The following is a 24,967-nucleotide window of genomic DNA, read 5'->3' as shown; positions in this document are numbered from 1 at the left end:
TAAATTGTCAGGCATCCGCTTCTCTATTGTTGCTGATGGCTTCCTATGGAAGCTGTTGCACTGTTTCATTTACACCATTTTTCTAGTTCATTCAGCTTTCAGGATGGGTGGATAGCAATTGAATATATTCCATGGAAAGTTATGAATGGTCCAGCCAATCAGGTGGCTCAGAAATATGGCCTTAACTATGGATGAATACTCTCATTTGAAGCTCCCTCTTACAACAGACAGCTGCCCTTTTGGAGAGAGAGCGGGGGCTGTGGAGGAAGGAGGGGGCAGCACTAGCTCATTTATAAGATAATACTAAAACTAACCTAAAAGCAGGTCACTAACACATCAGTCAACTTTCGCAATGCAAAGCAAACATAACGAGATGATGGTCGGAGGACTGAAACTTTTCAGACACTCACCCCCAGTCACAGATCTGGGTTGAATCCATCATCGTTCTTTAGCTCACTTTCCCATTCCAGTTCAGACACAGTTATATGCAAATCAGTCTTGACCATGTGCCTCTTGGGATTAGTCCAGCACGAACTGCAAAGCCATGTCATCCCTAGACCGGAAACAGGCCTCCTGGGACCTGTTTTGGGCTAACAGCCCTCATCAGACAGGATAGGTTAAATCCAGTGGCAAAGTGAGCAAGGGACCCACATCTGGGCATACCCTGCCAACTTAGGGCAAACAGATATTGTTCTGCATTCTGTCCATCAATTGTTCTTTTTGCATTTGACACCCCAAGTGGGATAGGTATGCCCAGATGGGACTCCCGTGCTCTCCATGCCACTGGAGTCAAGCTATCCTGGCTGATGAGGGCTGAAAACCCGAAACCGGTCCTAGGATGCTGATTTTAGTCCAAGGAGGACCTGGTCTGTCAGTTCAGGCTGGACTGTTCCCCTGGGGCACAGGGTCAAGACTGATTTGCATATGGCTGGGTCAAGACAAATGGCATGGTGAGCAAAAAAACGATGGATTTAGGCCCAGACTCTCTGTACTGGGGTGAATGTATGACATTGTTATGCATTCTGTTCGTCAATTGTTCTTTTTGCATCTTTCACATGCAGCCTCGCCTCCACCTTAGCCCGAAACCCACTTATTGGCCAATAACTAGGGCTCTGGATCAAAGTTATGTTATGTTATCCGGATTTATAGAGCGCACAGATGCCCCAGCAAAGGGGCGTCCTGGGGCTAACAGAACAAAAAAACCGGACAAAAGCGATAACAGCACTCAAAACAAAACAACACTAGGGAACTGAGGAAAACAGGAAAGTTTTTACCGCCTTCCTGAAAGACAGAAGTCCGTCAATGGCACGAATATGAACAGGAAGGGAGTTCCATAACTTGGCAGCGAGCACTCTAAAAGAGCGGCCGCCAGTCCTAGACCTTTTGAAGCGTGGCACTATAGCCAAGTAGAGACCAGAAGACCTCAGAGACCGAGTTGGAACATATAAGGAGATGAGATGCTCCAAAATCTGAGGATAAGAATGTTTAAGGATTTTAAACGACAGACAGAGGGATTTAAACTTAATTCTCTGAGCAACAGGGAGCCAGTGGAGCTTGTGGATGTTTTTTTTGGCTGAGCAAAATCTGGGCAGGCCAACCAGAGCCCTGGCGGCCGCGTTCTGGACGCGTTGAAGGTGAGAAAGTTCAGCCTGATTAGCTCCCAGAAGAAGAGAACTGACATAGTCTAACTTAGACAGAATCATTGCTTGTACAATGAGCTGTCTAGTGGGCGCGTCAAAGAATTTAAAAGTGGGTCGAAGCTGTCGCAAGGTCCCAAAACACGTGGCAGCAACCTTTTTAGTGTGGGTGGAAAAGCTGAGTTGGGAATCAAACCATACCCCTAGGTTTTTAACCTCAGTGACAGCGATAGGAGTAGGACCAAGCTCATGTGGCCACCAATTGTCACCCCATAGAGGAGTCTGTTTCCCAACAATGAGCACCTCGGTTTTCTTGGCGTTCAGTTGAAGGAAATTATCAGTCATCCAACGAGCCACAGAAATAAGCCCCTCGCGGAACTTAGCAACCTCAAGATCGGAGGCCCCACTTATGGCAACCGCCAGCTGAGTGTCGTCAGCGTAGGACACCATAGTCAGGTTCCCACGCTTGGCGACAGCAGCCAGCGGCTGCACATAAAGGTTAAATACAGTAGGGCTAAGAGCCGATCCCTGCGGGACTCCCTGGGCAATCGCATAAGGTTTAGATTCGAAAGGTGGAGTGGCAGCCTTGAAGGTGCGACCAGATAGAAAAGATCGAAACCACTCAAGTGCCAAATTGTCGACACCCGCCTCAACCAAACGCTGAAGTAGAATATCGTGGGAGACAGTGTCGAACGCGGCACTGAGATCAAGAAGAACCAGTGCCACGGTGTAACCAGAATCAACCAACATGCGCAGATGTTCAGCCATATAGAGAAGCGCAGTCTCGGTGCTATGACCGGGCCTGAAACCATTCTGCGATGGATCTAAAATATTTGCAGAATGGAGATGGTTAGCTAAGATGGTGTTAACATGGGCCTCGGTCAGTTTAGCTGCCCACGGGAGGAGGGAGATGGGACGATAATTCTCCAATTTTTGTGGGTCCAGGGCAGGTTTTTTTAAGATGGGAATCACCTGGGCCTGTTTCCAAGCGCCTGGGACGGAGCCAGAAGATAAGGACAAATTAATGAGCTCACAAAGCGGAGGGAGACAAAGGGAGGCAGATTCTCTAAATTGAACATGTCGAAGCGGATCCTTAGGAGAACCTGATTTGACTTTTACTGCGAGTTTATTAAAATCCTCCATAGAGAGCTCTGGGAGGTAAGATAAAGATAAAATAGTTTTTGATGCAGATACCACATTCTGCAAAGATCCTGTAGAGCTGGGAAAGGCACGGTATATACCCTCCACCTTACTAATGAAAAAAGCAGCTAAATCCTCACAGTGAGAGGAGGAGCAGATCTCGGAGGTGCAACTAAAGTCAGATGTGGGGGGGGTAAACATTTTGGGGGGCAATCTGCTGAGTGAACAAGCAGGGGCTCTAAGAAGGGGTGAAAGAACAACAAAATCTCATTAACAAGTAAATGGTCTTTTAAAGACCTGTGAAGTACTCAGGTGCTGCTGTATGTGTGCCAGGGAAGCTGTCTCAGCTGACACACACAACAGGAGGGTGGGGGGTGAAGCCCTCTGAGCCCAATGGGCGTTGAGCACCTGCTGTGGACTATGTTAGGTATGCAGATTTGCAGAGCGCACTGTCGCCCGGGAGGGTCGCCTGGCACTGAGCAGGTGCGAGTTTAGGCACACCTAGCGCCTAGTAGGACTAACCCTATCCCTCTGGTCAATACATCTACGTTAATTTGTTTACTGGACTTTATAGGCGGGTCACTGAGAAAAACGCTGCCAATTCTGTAATCATTTTACGTCATCTGGTTTGTGCTGATTTTATTCTGTTGTCGGAATACTAATCTTAAAGCATTGTGAAAAAACACACGTACATTTCATTTCAGAAGCTTGTGGTCTAGTGAGAGGCCTTTTGGCGCACGGCGCCTTCACAGACGGTTGACTTTCATGAGGTGCAGCCGATTATTGCCGCGTGCTGGGGGGTTTGCGCGGGTCACAGGACAGTAATCAAAGGCGCCGGTGGACTGGAGCACAGACTGTACCATGCGAAGTTTGTGTACCAGTCATGGGGCTGCATTTACTGGAAGTAGAGGCCTGTAGAACGTGAAGGCGCGCTCGCCCTTGAAAATAAATACTGATAAGAAATACTTATTTAAAGTAGTGCACATGTTGAGCCGACTCTACCAAAATAATTTAGGCTGTGGTAAGGCGTGGTTGACCTTACAAGGGTGAGGTGCTGAGTGGACCCATCTAGGTTCTGGTGTTCGGCATTCTAGTTGCACCAGCTCCTCTGCAGTGCATGCATTCACCTACCCAGCTATCTTTCCCACTAGACCAGAGGGTTCTCAGCATAGGATACATTTACATCGAGATGTAACTCGTTAACATAGTCGGGTGTTATCGACGCGACGTGGGACTTTTTTAAACGCCAGTGAGTGAGGCGAGCACACAAGGCACGTTCACAAAATATTTTCTTTAAAGTTGATGCGATTTACGCCCACATTCCCAGTGCGTCCATAAGGTGAGGTGAGGCAGCAGCCTTAGAACACAAGCAACCCAGTGGGGCGGAATTACTGAAAAGGGGACGGATGAGGACTCCCTCCCTCCCCCCCCCCCACCCCCCCCCCCCACACACACAACCCCCGAGTGCATGGAACGGTCACGTAATCAAAATCATAGGTATATGGATCACTAAATCCTTGCACCAGTCCTGGTTTCCAGGAAAAACTGCTCCCATTCATAAAAATATATATATATATATTTCTCCAACCTACACGGATCTTGAGAAAGCGTGTTTCTCAAGTTTTTGTTTTGATACAAATCTACTTTTGGAGACCTAACGCATCAGATACCTAAAAAGATCTTACGATGGCACATGTCTTCATAAGGTAGGGTACCGCTCCCAGCATAGGAATGCTAAGCAGGTCTTTCAACACATAAAGAGGCCCAGTCTCTGCCTTACATGTGTGAGGGCAAGGAACAATGGAAACGGACATGCCCAGGCCTCAGACATCATTTCGTCACAGCTCTCACGTGGCCATGTCACTTATGACACCCTCCACCAGCCTCTGCTTTTTTTGGGGCTATTTACGGTTAGCAAACTAGGGCGCATAGTTTCACATATAACATTGCTAGTAGGTTCTAAAGAACATCCCTACATGCTGCTGGCTTAAATGTTAGACACATGAGCCACTTTGCTAAGTATGATATCCAAAACCTAACGAGTGCTTTAGAGGTTGTTATACAATTCTGTATATTCACCTCGGTGACTGGACATATAACTACAGTTATGTAGACAGATTTTTACTAGTTAGAAATAATGGCTAATTTAGTCATGGTTCAGTTATTCTGGCTTGGCCTCAGCTGACCTGCACTGACAGCTAATTGAACAACATTATCTCTCTCTCTCTCTCTCTCTGTATGCTTGTGCGTTTTTTCCATTTCACTAAAACCATTGAAAAAGAAGTCTCAACAGTGGGGTCTGCAATGTAACTTTTCAGTTTTTCCTGCTGATGGTTTGCTGTATATCATTTATTGCAAAAACAACAATTGATGGACAGAATGCAGAACAATCTCATACATTCACCCCAGTACAGAGATCTGGGCCTAAATCCATCGTTTTTTTGCTCACCGTTCCATTCCAGTTTGAACCCAGCCATATACAAATCAGTATTGACCCTGTGCCCAATGGGAACAGTCCAGCCCAAACTGCCAGACCAGGTCCTCCCTTGTCTGCAAACAAGCATCATAGGACCGGTTTCAGTGTTTCACCCCTCATCAGCCAGGGTAGCAAGACTGCAGTGGCATGGAGAGCAAGAACGATGATGGGTTCAACCCAGATCTGTGACTGGGGGTGAGTGTCTGAAAAGTTTCAGTGCTCTGTCCATCATCTCCCTGTGTTGGCTTGGTTTGCCCTAAGTTGGCAGGGAATGCCCAGACGAGAGGCCCTTGCTCACTTTGCCACTGGATTCAAGCTAGCCTGGCTGATAAGGGGTGTTACCCCGAAACCGGTCCCAGGATGCTTGTTTCCAGTTCAGGGAAGACCCGGCTTGGCTGTTCAGACTGACGTGTTCCCATGAGGCACAGGGTCAAGACGGATTTGCATATAGCTGGGTCTGAACTGAGGTGGCAAAGTGAGCTAAAGAACGATGATGGGTTCAACCAAGATCTGTGACTGGGGGGAGTGTCTTAAAAGTTTCATCGCTCCGTCCATCATCTCCTTGTGTTTGCTTCGTGTATCATTTATTAGCTGGAAACCCCAGTGTATTATTGCGTTACCTTAAATTGTCAATTAATTTCCTTAATTTTCAGTTCCTTAAGTTTTATTCGACAATAAGTCATAAAAGCAAATAAAATATAACAATACAACATTAAATATAAAGATATAAATGATTTGTAATCAGGTATGAGAGCCAAAGCATTGCAGCATACAAGAATAACATTTCTTACACATAAAAACAGTAGGTTTATTCCTCTCCAAGGATACAAAATAAAAATTGGTGCATATACGAGTTAGGGAAACCTACAAGAGGGGACCTAGATGACATCTCGTAAAAAAAACACATCCATATAAAAATGTTGAAATAACAGCACCAATTGCCAATATTAATGATTGCACGCAGTAGCAATAGAAATAACACATGATCTTTCACTTAAAGGTATAAAAAAATATATAGAGGAACAATTACGCCTTTTGCCAAAAGGCTCTCACAATAACTATCATGGCAAAAAGCAAAGGACCAATGGCCCATTAGCACCTCTCCAAACATGCACTAGTATCATTAGCGCGAACGCATTTGGAGAGCCAGATCCAGGCTGCCTGGAGATACCTGGCGACTGCATATATAGCACCAGCCTTGAGGTGTCAGTTCTTAGAATACTAGCGGCCACAAGGTAGCTCTTAGCACCCAAAGTCCTACACAGTACCAGCAGTCATCTTTCCTGTGTGAAACATACACTGGGCAGAAGAATAGGAAATGGGGTATATCCTCAAGGGGACCCATGCATGCCAGGCATTCACCACCCTTATATTTCGCATTTGCCTACTTTGCACACAAAAGGCAATAATCGGTAAGGACTGGTATCTAAATGGCAGAAACAGGTTAAGGGGGAGTAATCTTGTCAATCATACCCTTGCAGCTGGGGCTGAAGTTAAACTCCAAGAAGTCAAGGCCCAAGGTACCTCTACTGCTACCAATAGCTTCTTCGTACACGCCAACCTATATAGGACAATTTAATTACCCATATTGGAACAGGATGTGAGATCCTCTGGTGTTACCCAAAAACTTACCAGACCCAGCTTCCTAAATACGGACCTGATACACTTGAACCAAGGTATAGACTGAATACAAGGCTGGCCTAATAGATCTTTAAGGGGAATTCTATAGGCTCGTATGGCAGCTACGGTTCAAATCCTAGGCCAGTAGAGTAGGGGTCTAAGAGCAGCTTTCCAAGCAACTCTCTGGAGCGCCAAATCAAAATACTATGGGATCAGCAGCTACTCTTTGGGAGTGCAAATAGCTGCCCAATGAAATAGTGCCCTGTATGTGATAAAATGTTACCCTTAACATGACCCCGTAACTCTGCTCCATAAAGTGCTACCCCCGGAGCCTTTATATCATAGATCCGAATCTCTGGGGTAACTTTTTTGGAAAAAGTTTTGTTAAAGAGCATTAACAATCGAGACGAGTGGGGCATTAACGAGCAATCAGCTTTATGAACCTGTATGGACCAATCTAGGCTAGGTGTAAACCTTAGCCCCAAATAATCAAAATTGAGTACCTGGTCGATTAGGTACATATTAACAGCTAGTTTACATTTCCTTAATTAGTTATGCATAATCTAACTAATGAGATGCAGTAGGAAGTAGGTGTCTCACAAAGTATCTCATGTACTAGAATAAGGATTGGTCTACAATCTCGCAAACTTGCTATTTCAACTCGGTCATGCCATACAAATTAAATGTGCGTGGCTTCTGTGCCAAACTTAAAATCAACTATTTTATTTTGGAGATGAGCCAGTTCTTTAGGGTTTTTCTTAGACGGCAGACTCTGCACTAGTCTATTTCCTTAATTCTGAATCCTTTGGTATATTTCTTAGAGAGCAGACTATGTCAGTCTGTCCATTTGCTTAATACTGGGTTCTGGCTTTCTTCAGACACTTACATTAGTTTAGCCCTCTTACAGAATAGAACTATTTTGATTAAAAGTAATAACTAACTAAATACTTTTTGTTTTCTGTAATGATCATAAATTTGAATAAAACCATGAAATGTATCCTGGAACCCTATCTAGCACAGGTTTGTGTTCAGTAGCCTTACAATAATTCTTAAAAGTACTTACAAAGACTCAGGCAGTCCTGATCTTTAGCATCGACCCTCTATATTAGCTAATGAGAGCGCCAGCAGACCCAAGGCAGAGGCTAGGTGTGACTTTTTGGCTCCGAGATTTGACTTTTGGCAACACACAAAAAAAAAACACAATCCTCTTATATTTCTGTTTTGGGGGTAACATAATTACAGATGCTGAATTTTTGGAAACTATATATTCTGTCATCCAAAAATTGCTGTCAAGGTAAACAACTACTTTTTTTTAGGTTCAGCTGAAGATAGCTTCATGCTTTCTGGAAAAAAAAACACCCCAAAAAAAGGAAAATAAAAATGTAATAAACAAATCAGTGAACGAAGAGTGAGTGAAAGCTTATTTTTGTAGGTATTTTTGAGTGCCATTCTGATTTTGCATTCGACCACAACAGCTTACAGCACGGGGCAATGGGTAAGCCCACTGCTGTAACGTATTGTGAATTACAACATGTTCCCTGATCACATGTCCAGCCCCTAGAAAAAATGAGTGCACCTCAGTGCCAGGGCTAGAGTCCCTGGGCACTCTTGTATTTGTCAATTTTTTTGCAGATTTCTTTTGTTTGCAAAAAAAGAAACTATTTAAGAGCTGGCCTATTGGGGTTGCCAATGCTAGTTTCCACAGAGCTACCTTCTGCCTAAACTAGAAACAACACCGGTATGAAAGACAAAATAATAATGAGTAACAGAACAATGGCATACTGAGGCACCATTTTAGTCACGGAAGGGGCAGCAGGACAGTAAAGGCTGGTTATAGGCATCTTTCTTCAACACTAGTCTGTCTGTTTTCTACCCATTTAATTTAGAACATTGTATATTCAGCAGGTGGAAAGAAAAGGAGTACAAAAGGGGGAAAACTAGTCGAACAACAGGACATGCTCCTCTTGGCAGGTCAGCACATCACTAATCTGGGTCTTCTATTAACCAAATCAGTGCATGCCAAGAGTTGTAGCCTTAGGTTCAATGCACAAACATATATCTCTTGTAAATTTTGCTTACATGCCCCAAATAGCCTATTTTTGCTCTTAAGGTTGTAAAAGGTTTGATAAGCACACAGGCTTTTTTTCTGAGTAAATCTAGTCCCACTGGAGTGGAGTGGGCATTCCAGGGCTGGGATCACCTGAATAATTGTGCACACATGCACACACAAACCAGTGGCATAAGGAAGCTTGGGGGGGGGGGATTCCCCTGCAAAGTACATTGAGGATCCCCCAAACACTCCGGACCCAGTCAGGAGCTCTGAGACCAGGGACCTGTCGCCCTTGTACAGTGCCTGAGCCCCCCCCCCCGCAACGTGGGGGCTAGTGTTACGCCACTGGCATAAACATGTTTTTTCCTTCCACTCCCACTTGGGAAGGGGTCAGAGATTTACTACTGTCAAGGGCAGGAGCAAATCCTTTTCCAGGGTGAGAAGAGACTCACCCACCCCCAACATTGTTGGAGATATGCTGGAAGGGGTATCTCCTGTGAAGTGGAAAAAAAAGAGAAAAATTAAATGCTTTCTTACCCATAGGAAGGCATTTCTCAAAATTCTATTGTATAGTACGTAACATTGCTCCTGAGGAAATCCCTCTGCATCCGAGCACATGGGAATGCACAAACTTTCCTAGGATAAGTCTGGGACTGGGACTGGGTTGCATCTCTGTCGTGTAGAATTCCAGTTCCATCGAAGTATCACAAAAGACAACCGTGAGCTGTAAAATTGGCATCCTGGTGGTGACATGAAGTCCTGTTCTTCACTACTCCCCCCTCTCCTCTTAGTGTTTCCACTGATCAACAAGTTTTTCATCTTGCAATCTTGGGCTGGTGTTGTTCGAAACGTGTCCATGTACACTTATTATTAAGCGCAGCAATTTTAGCAGTTGAAGTGCATAAAGAAAAGTATGGGAACTGTGATCTTGAGTACAGTGGGGACAGGGTCAGCGAGTGTGGTGGGTGGGGTCAACGATGTGGCTAAAAAGAACAAAATATTCTCCATTATGTTGACCTTTTCATCTACAGGTAACTACATATAAAATATAATGCACACACCATAAACGAACAATAAATGCCACAAATGTATCTCTGGGCAGAAAGCTTGGTGTGTTAATGTGATCACTTCAGATGTCTGTGGGCACTGGGCAGGGCTGGACTAGGAACACAAACCAGCCCTGGCAATTTAGCTGGATCGGCCCTAGGGGAAGGGGGCAGAGGGGAGTCGAGGGGGAGGGCTAATGAGCAGCACTGCTGCCGCTTTTGTTAATGGGGGGTTGATATTGCAGCACTGCTGCAAAACCGGCTCCCAGTAACCAAAACGGCCCTCACCACTCAAAGACAGGCCCCCACGCTTCTGGCCCACCGGGAAAATGCCTGGTGCCCGCCATGGCCAGCACGGCCCTGTCTGTGGGTGTTACCAGGCAGTCATGCCTGTCTGTGGGTGTTACCAGGCAGTCACGAAATGGAATCGTGGTTGGTGCACTGGGCAAACAGTGACATGTATTTATAGTGCTAAGAGGTCGAAGCCTGTGACAGAGAGCACTGTGAATGTGTGTAAGTTTAAAAAATGCATTATACACAGCATAAGGCTGTACACAGTATAACCAGGCTGTCTCAAAATATGCAAAATTATATATTTGGTTTAATGTTTACAGACCTTTCAAAAGTTATGTTTTAGTAAGACACGGACTGTACCTAGTGTAAACCTTTTTTTATAGTTTTTCATTGAAAGGGCAGATTCGTTTAATTAAAGCCTTTATAGGCACCCAAGCAGCCTTTAGATTTGCTGATTAACCAATTGCACACTTGTACATTTTTTTCAGGTATCAGGCACCGTGGCGACAAGGCTGGTTTCTTCTTCGGCTGCCTCTCACTTCACAGTAGAGGAGACCCTTCTCTCCTTTCAGCCTGCATGAACGGTTGTTTTTTCATTAAAAAAAAGTGGGTACTGTTCCAACCAAATTAATAAAAATTGGGAACCTCCGAGCAATTCCCGATGTTTCGATTTATATTTCAAGAAATGTGTTTTAAAATTGATGTTTACATTGTCTACTGGTATTACGGAAGCGGATGAAGTCTTTTTTTCTGCATTTACAGAAAGGACCTGGATACAATGCTGGTGCACTTCGTGTTTTTTAACACAATGATAAACAAATTGCACAAATGCACTTCCCCTTCATTGCACAACGAGCGTTCATGCTCGTCATTGCACTGTATGATATGCACGGAAGGTCCACAGTAGCGCGCCGTCATTTCCTCTCAGAAAAGTGACGTAGAGAGACTGCAAGGCGCCGCCCCCTTAGGGGAGCGGCGTCATTAGTGGCATTCAAAGGGGCCGACCTCGTCAGTGAGTCTCTTCCGGGGCATTAGACCTGGAAGTGAATACAGGCCAAGGACCAATGCCAGTAGGGCTTATTCACGCCCCGGAAGTGATAGTGGGGCGCGAGGCTTAAAAGCCTGCGTCCATCTTGGGACCCTCCTTTTTCGTCCACTGACCACCGGGGAGTCGGACGTCTCCAGAAGAAGGCAGGACGAGACATCGCGGGACCGCCGCGTTCAGGAGTAAGCGGCGTGGGTCTAGCTGACTCGTTCAGGTTAGTGGGCCATTGCAGTGTGTGAGGCGCGCGTGAATGGGCGTGCGAGTTGGGCACGAGTGAGTGCGAGATGAGTAAAGCGGGCGGCTCGTGGCGCTGGCAGGCATCGCGGGCCGGGTGAGTGCTGCTGAGTGCGTGCGCGTCGGGGAGAATGCGGCCAGTCTGAGAGCGCGGCTGCGGGAAGAGCACGTTCGAGACTGGGAAGCAGAATCCCTAGGCGGCTGAAAACGTATGCCCGTAAAATACAAAGAATTGTTGGGGATCATGTCGCTTGGGAGCCCTAGCGCCTGCACCACTCTGACTCAATCGATGTTAACTTCAATAGGAGGGATCGTTGGGTAGCAGGGGGGATTCAGTCCGCATATCGAAGGCTCTGCAATGATCAGTAAGCGCGAATGTTAGGGAGCGGAGGTCTCTGGGTCTTTGTTTACATTAGCAGAGAACGAGGGAAAGAGACAGTGACGGGCATGTTTATGATGTACTGTTATGGATCGATCCATGGGAGCTTCTGCAAGGGTTCTTTAATGCAGGGGTTGCTTTTAAATTATTATGGGCACGCCATCTTAAGAAAGATCATTACGGCTGGGGAAGAAAAGCAATAAACTAGCAATCCTGTTACTCTTTATAGTATACAGGGGTGAGGCGCAAGCAGCGGTAACATGGATTGTCTCATGGTGGACAAGTGTCATGCTAAGGCAGGGGGGACCCAGGATAACCCAAAAGAAGGCATGTAATAATTCTGAGATTGCTAACGCTTGTTTTCCTTAAGCGCAGGATGCCGCCAAAAAGAGCACGGAAGGACAAGGAGTTCTCAGCCAGGGAGGATGGGTACCTCGCTTTCACGGAGCTCCTCGAATTCACGAGAGAAAAGGGCATGGACTGGGTGCTAAAGAACATGAGAGGGGCTGGAGCAGACGCCAACCCTCAGGAGGAAAGAGGGAGAGGCAAGAGAGCGAGGCGGACGCCAGAGAGGTTCAAAGAGGCAGCAAAAGGCAAGCGGCCCAGGGCGACCGGGCCCCAACCAGCATCACCAGGTGAGGAGGAGGTGCTAGAGACAATTGAGTTGAATCCAGCCGCAGATAAAGACAGTGACGGCATGGAGGGACAGAATGATGCTGCTAATTCTACACAGATATGGGGGGTACCTGCCGCTCATGCGGGTTTGCCCTATTCACAGGGTACGTTACCGTCAGTAGTGGCGCAACCAGGTAGCGGAGTGTCGCAAGTGTGGGTGCAACCCGGGGGGTCGCAGAGTTACCGGGGATGCAACTGTATGGTTCCCATGGGCAAGCAATTGGTAATGGCCCCATAAGCTCCATGATTCCCACCATGGCGTACCCAACAAGTGCGGGGCCGGTAATGTTGAACGCTTACTCGAATTTAGGGTTTACACCACAGGGACCAATAGCTAACACTGCGACTGATTTGTCTGGGTCCCCTAATGGTCAGATCCAAGGGGGGGCAGGGGGACAACCGGCAGGTCACCCACTGTTAGCATTCAGCCCGCTAATGTTTGGTTCATCATCAATGACCCTATCGCCATCTACGGGGATCACCTGGCACGTGCCTGCAGATATAAAAGAGAGAATACTCAGAGGCGAATATGTGGAAGTGTTCGACCTCATTAATGCAGGGGTGGCGGCAGGGAAGTCAAAAGGGGGGAAAGAGGGTGAATATGGTCAGAAGAAATCATGGACAGAGTGGTCCATGAAAAACTGGATCACAGGATTTGCCATTTACGCCGCAGTTATTCTGGAAAAATATCCCGTGTTGGGTCCTCAAATGATGAGTTACATATCACTAATACATGGGGCTGCGGCCGAATTTCCAGGCCTGGGGTGGTTAAAGTATGACAGACTGTTCAGACAAATGAAGGCAGTACACCCAGGTATATCATGGGACCAACGGGAGATCAATCTATGGCACACAGTGTTTTATTCTTCACCCTCAACATCTAAGACCAGTTTCCCCGCTCAGGGTCAGTCCTTTCGGAGTGACAAGGGAGTCGGTGATAAAAAACAGGCCTGCTGGCAGTTTAACAGAAATGAGTGTACTAGGGGGACCTCGTGCAGGTACAAGCACTGCTGTTCGCACTGCGGGGGAGCATCCCATCCAGAAATCAGGTGTTTCAAAAAAAGTGGAAATCCCAAAGAACAGCCCACACACACCACTCCGAAAGGAAAGCCACCCAAAACAACCGACAAGGCTCCCAACTCCAATTAAACGTCATGTCCTGACACACCTCCTTAGTAAATATGATAGACTCGAGGAGGCTCAGTTCCTACTTCACGGCTTTACATTTGGTTTTCGAATCCCGTCTTCAGCATCCCCTACCAAAGTCCCGCCCCGCAATCAAAGATCAGTGCTTCAGAACAGGGAGGTGGCGCGAGAAAAGATCATGAAAGAAGTATCCTTGGGACGGGTCGCGGGACCTTTTAAAAATCTTCCGAAACCTGATCTGGTCTGTTCGCCGTTAGGTTTAGTTCCAAAAAAAGAGGTGGGTAAGTTCCGCCTGATACATAACCTATCAAGCCCTCCAGGGTTATCCGTCAACGATAAGTTAGACCCGGAACTGTGCACAGTGCGCTATACAACGTTCGACACGGCCATTGAAAAATTGCAAGCGATGGGTGAGGGGGCCTTAATGGCCAAAGCTGATATCGAGGCAGCATTTAGGTTAGTTCCTGTTCACCCAGAAGATACCAGGCTGTTGGGTTTCACTTTCGAGGATAACTACTTCATAGACTTGTGCATGCCCATGGGGTGTTCTATCGCTTGTGCAGTTTTCGAGACCTTTGCCAGGTTCCTAGAATGGGCGGTGGAGCAATTCCTGATCTCAGACAAATCCCATGCTATGGTGCACTATTTGGATGATTTTTTATTCATGGGCCCTAAGGGTTCCCGGTCATGCGAGAAGGCCCTGCTGGGCTTCCAGAAACTGACTAGAGCTCTGGGGGTGCCATTGGCGGCTGAAAAAACAGAAGGCCCAACCACATGTCTGATGTTTTTGGGCATTGAAATTGACACTAGAATGGGTGTGTGCAGGTTGCCAGAGACAAAAGTGGAGGCATTCAAGGCTGCAATTGATAGCTGCCTGGGAGCAAAGAAGGTAACGTTACACCAGTTGCAAGTCCTCTTGGGACAGCTGAATTTTGCCTTGAGGGTCATACCAATGGGCAGGGCTTTCTCCAGGAGCATAGCAAGGGCAATGTCTGGGCTGCGTGCGAAACACCACAGAGTTAGATTATCAGCTGAGGTGAGAGAGGACTTATGGATTTGGAAGTGTTTCCTACAGGAATTCAATTGCGCGGTGTTGTGGCGGTCTGCCAGCACCTCAAATGCCGATTTGGAGCTGTTCACTGATGCTGCAGGAAGTATTGGTTTTGGAGCGATTTTGGGCCAGAAGTGGTGTATGCAGCACTGGCCTGAGGGATGGGTAGAACGAGGTCTGACCCGTAAAATTTCTTTCCTAGAGTTGTTTCCCATAGTGGTGGCATTGCACTTGTGGGGGGATGTGCTCTCAAACAAACACATTGTATTTTGGTCAGACAGCATGTCTGTGGTGATGGTGGTCAACAACCAGAGAGCAACCTGCCCATGGGTGCTCCGTCTCTTAAAAGATTTAATTCTGAAATGCCTAAGACACAATGTCCATTTTACTGCGCGGCATGTTCCTGGTGTTGAGAATAAAGTGGCTGATGCGTTGTCTCGTTTTAAGTTGACAGAATTCCGTGCACTTTGGCCGCGAGCAGAGACGACAATGACAGCTTTCCCAGCGGAGCTATGGAAGCTTGGTGCCCCACTGCCTCCGAGTTGATAGCAGCGTCCTTGGCCCCCAAGACTAAGAGTATGTATCAAAGGTCTTGGGAATGTTATATGTCATACTTGAGGGGAACGGGCCTGGTGGATGTTTTTGTGCCCCAGAGCGTGTTAGGATTCATAGTTCAACAGAAAGAGGAAGGGAAATCGGTGGCTTGTATGAAGAAGCAATTATCAGCACTGGCATTTTATGCAGGGTTGCAGGGAGTCCCAGACCCAACAAAGGACCAGAGGGTAAGAAGAGCGGTGAAGGGTTGGGAGCGCTTGGCGCCGGGGGTAAAGGACTCTAGAAGGCCCATAGATGTAGAAAAATTGGTAAAAATCTTGGATGAGTTACCCCTTGTTTGTTTCTCATCTTATGAGACCCAGTTATTTAGGGTAGCCTATGCGTTAGCCTTTTGCGGAGCCCTACGAATCTCGGAATTGCTCCCGGCGTCCAAAACAGATAGTGAGGGTGGCCTAAGGTGTTCAGACATAATAGAGTCAGTGGACGTCCTGAAGCTCAGAGTGCGTAAGTCGAAAACGGACACTTTGGCTAGAGGGACCTGGGTTCAGTTGGGGAGAGCAGAGGGTGAGTCTTTTTGTCCAGTTAAACTGATGAGGGAGTTCATGCAATCCAGGCCTCGAGGGGCAGATGATAGAGTACTGGTTCACAGGAACGGGCTACCTCTCACCAGGTTCCAGTTTACAAGGGTAGTTAAAATGACCTTGGCAAAGATCGGCGTTGACCCAGCTGGCTTTACATCTCATTCCTTTCGCATCGGTGCGGCAACAACAGCAGCCGGCCTGGGGCTTCCAGAACAGGCAATTAGGAGATTAGGTCGTTGGAAATCAGCATGCTACGAACGTTATGTACGCCCACAATTAGTTTAATAATCTTTCGTTATGTTTTCCCGCCTCTCTGCCTAATCCGTGCTTACCGTGTCTCTTAATGTTAATATAGGTACCTCCCCCCGGAGAATCCAAATATGTTGGTGTGGCCACTCCTTCATTCGCAGGGCGGGGGTAGTCTTCAAAGAGACACTTGAAAAAAAGGGGCCTGTCCCCCAAGGATGGGATCACCATTGGGTGGGGATAGGCGGGCAGCTCCTAGCTGACGTACCGAAAGATTTAAAGGCGGCCCTGGACAGAGGCATGCCTTATCCTGATGTATTCGTGTTGCACTGTGGAGGTAATGATATGATTCCGGCCGGACGTAGAGGAGTGAAGGAATTCTTGTTTTCGACTCTAGCAGCTGTCAAAAATATTTTGCCTAAGGCTATATTGTTATGGTCTGAAGTCATTCCGAGGCAGGTATGGCCGCGTGGCGCACCCGTGAAGGCAGTGAATAGATCCATAAAAAGGTTAAATCAGTCAGTGGCCGAAATCCTACAGAAGTCCAGCATCGGAACTATCCGTCACAAGTTGATTCAAACGTTTAGGCCAGAACTATATGCGAAAGACGGAGTACACCTTTCAGAGGCTGGCACTGAGATATTTATACAAACAATCTTAGGAGCCATCTCCGAGGCTCTCGAGTGCGGGGGGGGAGGTCGAGTCCGCCAGTAAGCGCCTCGCCCTGTGGCGGGGTTCCGGACAAGAATACCACGGGAACTTCTTGTCCAGTGACAGTTTTACCTCTGAACAGCTTTTTCTCTAAATCATCATGGACTCCGGGCTGGCGGGAGAGTTGGGGCTGACCTGCTGGTGGCTCGGCTTCTCCAGCCCTACCCCGGGAGCCGCTGGTTGCCACAAGAGGTGGCTCATTATCCACCTGCTGTTCGGTTGACCGGAAGGGGGTTAACTTGAAGAGAGCAGGCTATCTTGGTTGTGGCCTGCTGGCGCAACCCAAAGTTAAACCAAATGCCCATTGGAGAATGGGCGGTAAAAGAATTATATGTATATAAGTGTGAGTTTTCTTAATGCTGTGGTGTAATAATAATTTGGACTTTAAATAAAGAACTGGAGGTCAATGAAGTAATTGACCTGTGAACCTTTTAATAAACATGCACACTGCAGAAAATCAAAGCAAGTCTCCTGAGTTTAATTGTTGCAGGGACTCTTGTTTAATGCATGCATTGGGGGGGGGGGAGAGGGAGTGTTTTTGTATGCCAGCTAATATATGGAAGCTAGCCAAGAGTCCTGAGCTTCTGAAGAGCCAGAGATATGTACACGACATGCCACCGGCTTTAGACCCCAGGCTACCGCCCGTCATGGATGTCTCCAAGGGATTACTCGAAGGTCAGTCCCACATATAATCACACGTGGAGGGGAGAAAGAGGCATTTACACATCTGATCCTGACACCAGCCTTTGAGACTATTAAACACTCAGAGCACCGGATGTGACCGACACGCACTAATGGACACGTCTAACGTCCCCTGGTCTGACATCATGGAAGATTCTAGAAGAGATGGGAGAGCAGCCGCGTCAAAGCATGAGGCGTCCAGAAGGAAGGCTGACTGAACGGACCGCTAGTGCTGACAAATCCTTTATCCTGGATGTCGAGAGTTTGAACCGTCCCCACCAAGGCAAATAGAGCCGCCCATTCTTCGGAGATGTGTACATTAAAAACTATGAATTGGGTAATAGTAGCATCTTTTATTTACAGCGCCTGGAAATGGCAGTAGTGCGACAGTTTGAGCTATATAAAAGAACGTTGTTATAAACATCTGCCCGTGAAGTCTAGAAGAATCCACTGAGGAGCGGGAGCACGGGGCTCCACTTTGTGCTCAGAGCACGTGCATATATATCTCTTCTGTGGATTCAGGGACGCCACAGCAGCCAGCTGTGTTACAGGTCCACTGCCAGCCTCTTCCTAGTCACTCCAAATGTGGCTTTAAGTTAAGGTTATTTATCAGCTGTGGACATTGCAACCTCAGGGCAGTTTAGGGTTTAGTGGAGGCTGGAAGGCAAACGTATTATTCTAACTCCGTACTAGAATATTTAGAAAAAGTGCATTTTATCCCCAAAATAATCCAGGGGGCTTATTTACCATTCTAATTTCAGTCCACGAATATTTTGAAAAAGTTAAAAATTCCCCAGGTATTTTTTTTTTTTTAAAAAGGGATGCAATGTCAAGAAGCACTGCCCTGAAAGTGCCACTTGAGGTAAAAAGACTATTAACATTGCTGTGGAAGTAGGACTCTGTCGAGCCAACACATGATCAAATTGTGTTATCTTGTGCAAATTACTTCACCTTCACCTCCATGTATCTCGGTTCCATTATATATCACATTTTGAAACACAGATGCAAAAACCAAGCCCTTTTGTTAGTTAGTCACCTATAACAAATTTGTTCATTTGCGTTGAAGCATTTTCCTGCCCGTAACAAGGTATCTGACCTACGGAAACCTCCACATCACAAACACCAAGAACATCGCACAAGCTCATCAAACACACATAGGTCCAGCACAGCTAGAAGATGCTATAAAGCTGCATCACCACGTTGAATACCATTTATACCGGAGGCTGAAGCAGCAGTAAAGAGCTGCAGATGCACCGCTGAGACAACACAACATCATACACCCACAGTTCATTAGCAGATACTGCCAAGCGGTGGTTAATTCGTAAACAAAATAAGTGCTTGGACTCTCATCAGGCTGCAGCTTCGACCAGCCCATTTCTCCTGTTAGCGCTGCCTACCACTGAACCATCAAACCCTATTTGTGGGGTGGGGATGTGCCATAATGCCCAGAGCTGCTGACTTTGGAGCTGGAGAACCAGGTTTGAGTCTGGGCGTCAGCTTATCATCCTGTGATTCTGGGCGAATCACTCAATTTCCTTGTGCCCACCAAAAATGAATGTGTCCTTAACTGGAGCTCAAGCGCCGGTGTTGATGATTAAGTGCCCCGGAATCCACTGGCTGAAATTAAGTACTGCAGCCAGCCAACCTAGAGAGAGACTAAAACACATCATGACTGGACTACTCCAGTCTGCCATGGAAACTTCGGCAAGACCATCAACGAAGAGGGCCAAAACCAAAGGAAGGACGTGCGCTATACAAATGACACTACCATACCTCAAGATCACATTACGAGTCACATTTACTCTACTTAGTGAACAGAACGTTTTGGTTTGAAATGGACAGAAACAACTACTTTGATGGTGCTGAAAGGAAAGAAAGAGTACACTTTGTCTACACAGAACTAAGGGCTGAGAATGTACACCAATATCTGCACCCTTGTGGGAACTGAGCTCCTTCAAGGTTGGAGCCTGGGAGAGATATTTGGTAGTAAAAATAATTAAATAGCTCAGTGGGTTCAGTCCTTGCTGCTGAGATTTGTATGCAACTGGTAGTTTAACAGGCGGAATGAATGAAATGCTTACACAGGCCAGCTCTGGGAACTGAATCACCCAGGTCTGGCTTTAGTGGCAGGTTTGACTCAAAGTAGCACAGAGGGTTCATTGATACACCTGCGGCAAAGAACATGTACAGTGCAGATCATGGAATTTTATTTTATGTCAATAGCTCAGTGGGTTAATACTTGTCTCTAAGCGATTGTTTTGCTCCTTTTCAGGTTGTAAGTTACAATCCTAATACAACAGAGTGAGCTATGAACTGTCATCAAAGAGCTGCATGCAAATTGCAAGGTATAGGTTAGAATGTTATGTTTTTCCTCAGTGTTTCATTATCCTAATATTGCTATAAAGGGTTTGTTTGGGTAGGATTACATTATTATTAGTAAAGCCTACCCCAACCACTGTGGTACGCCTTAAATCTTGAGTTTGTGCTTCTCCTGTCTAAACACATTTAAAATGTACTGCCTGCTTGCATGGATGACATGCGACTCCTGCACCCTTTATCCCTCATTGTCTTATCTATCATTTCCTATTCACTGATTTACACACTTGTATGATTGTCAAAGTGCTCTGACACCCTACACTCGTATGAGCAGCGCTATCAATTAAAGGAAATGCATGTGAGGGAAGGGCTAGGGAGAGACGAGGGGCACTGTTGGAGGGTAGTAGTTTGAGAATCTGCGAAGGAAGTCAGCCATAAAAGATTTTGGCACCATCAGCACTAAAGCTGGCCTGGAATCACCTTAACCCTTTCTGGTCTGGAGGAGTGATTGCGGGAAGCTTTCAGAATACTTTTTAGGTAGACAACTTTGCTAAGGAAGACTGCAGGGAGGGTGTTCTATATCTGTTTAGTCCAGAGCTCTCCCCACCCTCAATCAGAAACAGCTCAGTGATCATTCTACAGAGGAGGGTATATGGGGTGCTAGCTATTTGGGTAAAGTTAAGCAAGCCTGCTATTTATCACACTCAGAAACATGAGGTGTACAAATGCGAGTTTCTCTTGTGCAAACATCTGGTAATTTCACAGAATACTACAATACCTTTACTTGGCCCGGACAGCTTTATGCACGGGGTATGTTAAAATAAGACCCCTTTCAAGTTGTTGAAATGAAATAACAAAAAAATAACAATTAAAAAACCAAAAACAAACATCGACAACATTCCTCCAATTCCAAAGTCAAATGGTGCATCCATTTTCAGCACCAACTACCACTCATAGTGAAATGTTGTGCATCTGCAAAGAAAAAACTGCATCAGGGCCAAAACGCGTGAAGAGCCCTCAGCTACAGACAAAGCAATGGAAGGGTTCTGCGCAAGCTGCGCAAGACTTCACTTACATAAGAAAAACTTAGCACACTTCTGAAAGTAATGACAACATAAAATATTAAATAAAAAATTGCACTGTTTTACAGCAACACTTCTGAACTCCTCGTCAAGAAAGTTCCACATATCTACATGGATGGGTTTAATACAGAGCTGTATATAGGTTAGGGTCATAAAAAGTTGTTTTTGGCTTCTGGCTCTAGACAACACTGCTTGCTAGTCATCATATGATGTACTAATGAACACTTGTATCTTAGGGTTGGTATTCAACCCCAAAGCATTGTCTGCTGAAGACACCACAATGATAGTGAGTGTGCTGTGGGCAGGATGTGGAGAATAACACATTCCTGTAAAATGAGACAATTGTGGAAATACAACTGTTTCCACCAACTGACATGACTCAGAACTACAACTCCCAGAATGAACTAGGATTGATTGATCAAACACCCTCGAATACCATGTCCCCAATAGCACAGAGTGGCACACTAATGCGAGGCTCTTTATTTTTTGCCTTAATATATGCCATTTCTGAACTTTCTCTCACCGCCCCATGCCCTCTGTCCAACCGCAGTTTTTTAGCAAAAAATGACACATTGCGGTCTAGGACTTACAGCCCCTCCTCTAGGAAAAGGCGTAAAATGCCTATCATGCAAAGTGCATTGGCTAAAAGCTAGAAATAACTAAACGCTACATAAATTACAGAAGACACCGAATGGCTAGCAATGTGCATGTTGTTTTGCTGGCTTCCTATCTAAAGTATCACTCGCTTCAATTCAGTTGCTGACTGATCATTTTTGGATGTTAGACTTCCTTCTGATATTATGTGCCTAAACTAGAACTATCAAGTGCCCCATGTCACAGAGTACTTCATTATCTGAGGTTTTCTTTGCATTCATGCACACCTAGTCCACTTTATCCTACAAAAATATCAGGACTACAAGTGACAGAATACAAAGAGAAAATTATCTGGGCAGGATAAAATATTATCAGATGGGGGGGAAACTTGAGCGCGCGGCCAGTCACCTGCATGCTCTGATTTGGACCCAGTAGAACCCATTTGTAAGAGGTCAGCTGGAATTTACAGCCGGGTTGGTGCAGGTGGCATTTTTTCACCCACCCCACAGTGACGCGCGACTTTTTTTCCTTACCTTTCCTTCACCTGTACCGTGGATTTTCCGCGTTTAACTTTCCTCCGTCGGTGCTGCGCATAAAAAGGTTCCTTGGCGCGGCATTACTTCGTCCCTTCATGCCCCGGTATGAGCCTCCCCATTCTCGCCTCTGAAAAGACTCCCAGGGTGGAGAAGCTGCACTTCGGGCCGTTCCTGCGCGCTGCCTGCTCTCTCCCCTCACAAGGCTCGCCTGTTCTCCATGGCCAGGCTGCTGCTGAGGCGTGAGCCTGTTTTTCAGGCTCGGCCACTCCCTCGCGGCCAGGTGAACCGGGCTGGCAGCAGTTTCTACCGCTGCAGCGGGTCCTCCCCTTCTGGGCAGAGCTGGGCTGGCCTGCCTCCCCGTACCCAGCGAGGGGAGGGAGGAACTACGAGCGGTGGCGGGGGTGGAAAGGCCGGTGCTGTTTACTTCCTAAACTTTCCCCCCCCCCCTCACCTCGGATTTCTTCTGGTCGTAACAGACCCCAAACATGTGTTTGCTTGTGAATGTGTGTGACGCAAGACGTGGAGGGTGTGCCGAGCTGGCGACAGTCATGTCACCGGGGCACCTCCAGCCATCTCTGCTATATTTTGCACCAACGTGAAGCATGCTGGGACTTGTAGGTTTCTATTCAGAATGAGCGAAGCTAAGCACTAGAAGCGAGTGCACTATCAATAGCACAGGGTCGGTTGGCCACACAGAAACACGGGCACAAAAGGCCACTTTGAGCCCCTCCTATAGATGTAGGAGAAGCAGAGGAGCAGAAGTACACAACCGCCAGGGTTATACATTTCTCCAGTCCTAGGTTTTAGCTACCAATACTTTTCATTCTGGGACTTGTAGCTTCGTTTTTTAGGTCTCGGCAACGAGAACTATTGTCGCCTAGTAAGCTAGCAAGGGACTACAGAGAGGTGGACGAGCCGACCAGGGTCTGTGGACGCGCACAAAGGCAGGCAGGCAGGCAGGCATGCGCCAGACACACAGACAGACACACGCACGCACGCATGCATGCATGCACACACACACACACACACACTCTCACACTCTCTCTCTCTCTCTCTCTGCCGCCCCCCCCCCCCGCTCTTTCCCTCCGCATCGGGTCAGTCACGGCAGAAGGCAGACTTGTGTCTTCTCCGGCGATCTTCAGCTGATGTGCACGCCCACGCTGCGTCGTGCGCGCCCGTTGATCCTCAGCTTGTTTACAATAGCGATCGTTTCTTCCGCTAGCACTCCGTGGCATCTCAGACGCACAGCAGGTAGCATTAGCACCTCTTGTTTTAAAATGCGTTTGTTTATCTAGGACGGACACGTTTACTGGTTGCTTGTTATTTATTGTCTTCTTTCCTCTGCTTTCCCCTCCCACCCCCTGCATGCGTTGCTTCTTCCCTTCCCACCCAGTGTGTAATGCTTCTTCCTAACCCCCAACCCCCCACGGTCGGTGTTGCTTCTTTCCCTCCTACCCCCATTCAGGGTTGCTACTTCACCAGTCACCCCAGAAAGTGTTCCCTATTCTCCTATTGCACATACGACATGCTTTCCTACAAGGACACCTGCTTTTCCACTCCCTGCTCCTCATCTCTGGCCCGCCCCGGGCGTCGTGCTTTAGGTTTTCGCACTGCGCCAGCTTTCATATTAACAACACTGGCGCCATGCTTAATATTTTGACAGGAGCCCGCTTTTATGTTTTTTTTTTTGGTATTCATTAGCATTTTTTTACAGTAGTACAGCACGCTACACGTAATCTTCAACAAGGGCAGCCACGCAGCCCGCCTAGCTCTATTTCAACATCTGCCGCTCCTAATCAGCAACAATGGTGGCTGCGCCTTCTACATCTTTTTCGTGTTTATCCAGTTGGTTCCTTTGTGAGATCTACACAACTATGTGCCTTTCCATTCAGTGGTCTGGAGTGCAGGTTTGCACGTATGTCGCAGTTTATTCAGATTCCTAACATACCGCGGTTTTGCACCAGCACTGGTGTGTTTCGGGCGGCCTTCAAACTGATTTATGTTCTGCATCTCTTCCCCACCAAAGCAGTGTCCAGTCCGAGTGCGCTCTTCGAGGACTTGTCGTTTCACTAGTTCTAGGAGCAGCTCGTGTGAGCACCAGTGTTTACAGGCGCACAGGCTGTTCATATTACTTATCGTCCCTGAGATATTTATTACCTATCTCGACTCTAGGGCAGTCACAAATTCTGACACTGCTTCCTACCAAGGACCTTTTATGCCACATAAGAACCATTGTTTTTCTAAAACATTAGTCAACCCCAGGTTCACTTATTAGAGTCCCCTTGTTTTCCTTACTACATTGTTCTCACACGGCACGCCGCACTCTATTTCAACATCTTACAATGCTTTTTAGGTCTCGGCAACGAGAACTATTGTCGCCATGTAAGCTCGCAAGGGAGTACAGAGCGGTGCACGAGCCGACCAGGGTCTGTGGACACGCACACACAAAGGCAGGCAGGCACACACCAGACAGACACAGACAGACACACGCACGCACACACACACGCACACACACACACACACAGCCTCCCTCTCTGCCCACTCCCTCTCTGCCGCCCCCCCCCCCTTCTACCCCCACTCACCGGGCTCTTTCCCTCTGCAGGGGGTCAGTCACGGCAGCAGGCAGGCTCGGTGTCTTCTCCGGTGATCTTCAGCTGATGTGCACGCTCACGCTGCGTCTCCTGCGCGCCCACCACGCTGTTTCGCGCCCGTTGATCTGCGTCTCCTGCGCGCCCACCACGCTGTTTCGCGCCCGTTGATCCTCAGCTTGTGATTACTACTCCTTCTAACCCGGATTCTAAATTACTATTTCTTGGTTCTCTAACTCCACTCTGTTGATTCGTAACAAACTGATATTCAGCACATTTCACAG

General features: G+C 47.0%; 1 protein-coding gene across 2 annotated transcripts in view; it reads right to left on the bottom strand.

Moving 5' to 3' along the window:
• The window catches only part of NCMAP (non-compact myelin associated protein), a 990,488-nt gene extending 968,044 nt beyond the window's left edge, over positions 1-22,444 (bottom strand). Inside the window, exon 1 of one of the 2 annotated variants that reach the window (XR_013608733.1) lies at positions 22,093-22,401. The gene's annotated coding sequence lies outside the window, so the exon portion shown is untranslated. Of the gene's footprint in view, positions 1-22,092 lie in introns of both variants that reach the window. The other variant, XM_078681267.1, reaches the window with a different exon arrangement.
• Between the last annotated feature and the right edge of the window lie 2,523 nt (positions 22,445-24,967).

Source organism: Lissotriton helveticus, chromosome 3_1, assembly GCF_964261635.1.
Source record: "Lissotriton helveticus chromosome 3_1, aLisHel1.1, whole genome shotgun sequence".
Taxonomy (NCBI): domain Eukaryota; kingdom Metazoa; phylum Chordata; class Amphibia; order Caudata; family Salamandridae; genus Lissotriton; species Lissotriton helveticus.
Note: the sequence above shows the minus strand (reverse complement) of the source record. Positions and strands in the feature narration are given on the sequence as shown.